This window comes from Branchiostoma lanceolatum, chromosome 12 (genome assembly GCF_035083965.1).
Source record: "Branchiostoma lanceolatum isolate klBraLanc5 chromosome 12, klBraLanc5.hap2, whole genome shotgun sequence".
Classification (NCBI taxonomy): domain Eukaryota; kingdom Metazoa; phylum Chordata; class Leptocardii; order Amphioxiformes; family Branchiostomatidae; genus Branchiostoma; species Branchiostoma lanceolatum.
The window spans coordinates 3,262,889-3,267,311 of NC_089733.1; the positions used below are offsets into that span (position 1 = coordinate 3,262,889).

Here is a 4,423-nt window from a genome sequence, read left to right on the forward strand (position 1 = left end):
TTGTCCCAGAAGTTCATACCTGTATAGGGGATATGTAAGACATTGATTATGATAACAATGGGTATTTGTTAGTTATGTGGATAAGTACAGTGTTGTCTTCATGCTCGAATGAATCAGGTATATGAACCATTAAGGGGGGGAATGGTTATGTTTTAATGAATGTATTTTGAACACAGGTTGTCAAGAGAATGTGTATCTTTTAAAAAAATGTATCATAGACATGCATGGTATAGTACAAGTGTTCATGTTTGAAATAGCAGGGTATTACTGACCCGGGCTATGTAATCTGCCACTGATGCAAATTTTTAGGGTATTGTAATGATGTTCATGAAATGAATGCCTTTGGATGCCTTTTTCAGTGGAACGTAGTCACTACAGCTAAGATAGAGCATCCCTACAAGGAAGCAAGGGATCAGTGACGTCTAGCAGCAGTACCTTCCAGCTGAACCCTAAGTTAGATGAAGAGGGCATCCTCAGGGTAGGAGGAAGACAGTCAAACAACCCTCTCGGAAGAGATGAAACATCCAATGATGCTCCCGACGAGGTCCCGAGTGTCAGAGCTAGTGGTTCGAGAAATCCACGAGGACAACGGACACCTGGGGAGAAACTATGTGACATCCAAAGTGCGAGAACGCTATTGGATTCCACAAGTAAACTCGCTAATCAGACAAGTAATTGGCAAGTGTGTTCATATCAGGTATATGAACCATTAAAGGAGTATTCCACTCTGTACGCGGGAATCGTCATTCCTCTGGGAATGAATTGTTATCCTTGGATCTAGCTTGTCTTGTAAAATTTACCATAAGTGGAAGCCTGAACGCAAGGCGCTACATTATAGTGATCAAGGCATGAAACCCCCCAAGGACCCATCCAACAATCCCAGAGTTCAATGCGCGGTACGCTAGTGAGAGAGGACTTGCCAACATGGAGGGAGGGCTTGCCAGGATGGACTCCCATAAGAAAACAGGTTGGTACTGGTATAAATGACGATGCTATGAAGTTTAGGAATACCTTTTTGAGTAGACTAAATGTGTGTGCACAATCGCTATCAGAGCTGCCAGGCCAGCGCTTTCCGGTTTTATGTTGTTGTTGTTGTCCGTCTGTAATATTTTCTACATGTATATAAGTAGCCATTTTAGATAGCAAAAGGGTCTTTTTAAGATGCCAAAATCTCTGTATTCTAAGAGCCGCTGGACTTCAAACTTGTTGTGTACATTCCTGAATATAATATATTCACTCGGCTCTTTTCGTTAGCGTATCAGGTTAACCGTCAGCTAGAAATTCGGGCCAGAAGATGGCTCATTTGTCATCGACGCCATTTTGCCTGCCACAATGGTGACCTACACTGTACATAAAGCTCCTTACTATAGTACCAAAATTTCTGTCCTCCGAAACACCAGCGACTTCAATTTTTTTGTGTACATTCCTGAATATATGATAGTCATTTGACTGCTTTAGTTAGCTTTGTGGATCAACCGGTAGCGAGAAATTCGGGCCAGAAGATGGCTCAATTCACATCGACGCCATTTTGCCTGCCATATTATGGTGACCTACATAAAGCTCCTCACTATAGTGCCAACATCTCTGTCCTCCGAAACACCAGCGACTTCAGACTTTGTGTGTACATTCCTGAATATATGATAGTCACTGTTTTGTTTTTGTTACATTACTGACATTTTGTTTCTGTCTGATAGAAGTGAGAAGGACGCCAAGGAGAAAAACTCTCAGGAAAAGTCCAGGAAAAAGCCCAAGTTAGCAGGTAGTTTTTGTTTTCATAATTTATTTTATGTAAAACCTGATGTAACATGTGTCGCAATTTGTTCTTATTAACCTACTTAAATGTAACGTTATGGCCATTTATCTCTTGCAATGACAACATTGAATTTTGTCTCGGGCTGCCATATTGTATGTCATTGTTTGGTAAGATTACTTGTTATTAGAGCTGTGTACCTTAACAAATTCTTGGACAAGTAAATGTCAAGAACATGCCATATTATAGTGTGCAATCGTACCTCTACATGAAAACCTTTCACAAATATCTATGTGCACCAGTGCACCCACAACCAAAAACTTGATGCACGGCTCCAATATTGGGTGTAGAAATGTGTACATGTACACAGTACTTTGAGCCCAGGTGTTATATATGTGATACATTTTTTTTCAGGCAGCCCAGAAGATTTTAACCAGGGCTAAGAGAGGCCCTGCCTGGTCTAGAGACGAAACAAGGGCACTTGTTAAGTTCTTGTCTCTGCCATGGGAGGAATGGGACCCAACACAATCCACTGGGTGGCCACAAGCGAAAAGTGACCCTATCTGGAGCAAGCCTGCTCAGTTTGTGAAGGAAAATGCAAGATCATCAATTCTACGGCACGGTAAATTATTGATTATGAGATTGTACTGTATTCAACTGTGACCTACATAATATTTCAATCCTTCATGCATACAATGTAATGTATGGCATAAGCCAGGGGAATATGCATTGTTCTGTATGCCCTACATTTTTTCGGGTTGCACATGACATGTACTTCATGTTTTTCATACAGCCCTTCAACTTTGCCTATTCTGCTTTGAAAATAGTTTATGGTTTTGTCATTAAAGAAGTCCAGAAAAACACATGTTAATTTTGTTCAGGTACAGGTACAACCTGTACCTAAACCCCTGTACCTGTACCTGATGTTACGTTTAGGTACGCAGCACTAATCTAGTGTATTTGAATTTATTTACTCGTCTGGTAAGTGTAACTTGGTGAGTAAAGGACTGTTTCCTTTTGAATCTTGCTTTAGATGGGTCAGTACGTGCTCACGTCAGCAAGCACCTGCAGCCATTATACCCCATAAGTGCTGGAGGAAGACTTGCAGCAGAAAATGTAATAGTGCCATTTTATTCTTGTAGTAGTTAGGATAATTATAGAGCTTTAATTTCATTAGGTTGCTGCCTTTGTCCTTATATAATGGAAACAATACTTTAGCTATTGCTGATATGCCTATAGATTTGCTTCTATCACAATGCACAAAGAATTTATGATTTTTTTTCAAATCTCAGGGTATGGACATTTCAGACCTGGGAAGCTCATGTCCATTTTGCAAGAAGAGTTTGAGCCCTGCAGGAACTCAAACCCCAGAGCCCCTAGGGATGCCACCACCAGAGCCCCAAGGAACGCCACCACCAGAGCCCCAAGGAACGCCACCCCCAGAGCCCCTAGGGATGCCACCCCCAGAGCCCCTAGGGATGCCACCACCAGAGCCCCTAGGGATGCCACCGCCAGAGCCCCTAGGGATGCCACCGCCAGAGCCCCTAGGGATGCCACCCCCAGAGCCCCTAGAGACGCCACCACCAGAGCCCCCAGGGATGTCAACCCAAGTTCTCCAAGGGATTCCGCCACCAGAGCCCCTAGGGATGTCAATCCAAGTTCTCCAAGGGATTCCGCCACCAGAGCCCCTAGGGATGTCAACCCCAATCAAATCAACCAGTGCTCTCCAATCAGATTCCTCAGTGACACCATCATCCGCATGGACTACACCTAGTGCACCTGCAGATAAGGGGGATCAGTCATACCAACCAGAGTCAGAATCAACATCTCCCCCAACCTCTGATGATGAAAGTGAAACTGAGGTGACGCTGGAAGGACATAGATTTATTGTATTTGGTGAGAAGATAAGAGAACTGTTCCAGCGGTGTTCCAAATGTGGTGCTGGCAATTTGCTCAAAACCACAGTAAGAGGCATTGCCTTGCTGTACACTGGACTTGTTCAACGGGTCATCATGGTGTGTGGCATTCTCAACCATACAGCAAGAGAATGGCAATTGGAAATCTTCTTGTCGGATGCGCAATCCTATTCTCTGGTGGGTCCATTGATAAATTTATAGATTTTGCTGCATCATTGAACCTACAGTTCATTAGCCAATCAGAATTCTTCAACATCCAGACAACGTAGGCTATTCCTACCATTCACGACTACTACACATACCAGCAGGAAATGGCCCAGGACTTGGTCAGGGATGGCGCAGTTACTATCATGGGAGATGGCCGGTGTGACTCGCCCGGCTATTGTGCCAAGTACTGTTTATTTATTTATTTATTTATTCATCATCAGTGTTCCTATACGGTAATGGAAGAAAAAACAGCGCTTATCGTCGACATGAAGCTAGTGCAAGTCACAGAAACAGGGACATGTTTAGTTCATGTAACTTGGGTCCATTGGTGGAATGTTGTGCGTCGGAATTTTAAATCTCTTGTTAAGTCGTGACGTGCAGTAAGTTTGGCAGTACGTTTGTGTGTTTACAAAATAGGTTCTTTTGCCGTTTAAGTTTTCAATATCATAATTAGTTGTAGTTATCTGTGGTAAATTCTTAATTTTTGTTATCATATTTTCAGATGTCAACCACTGCAGAAGACCACTACAAGTGCGAGGTATGCACCAAG

The 4,423-nt window shown here is 42.9% G+C and overlaps 1 long non-coding RNA gene across 1 annotated transcript; it reads left to right on the plus strand.

Annotated features, from left to right (window-relative positions):
* Positions 1 to 719: 719 nt before the first annotated feature.
* Positions 720 to 4,058, plus strand: LOC136446608 (uncharacterized). The gene is made up of 5 exons (XR_010757608.1): positions 720 to 967; positions 1,695 to 1,759; positions 2,165 to 2,372; positions 2,784 to 2,866; positions 3,043 to 4,058. It is a non-coding gene; the product is annotated as an uncharacterized lncRNA (long non-coding RNA).
* The last annotated feature ends 365 nt before the right edge of the window (positions 4,059 to 4,423 follow it).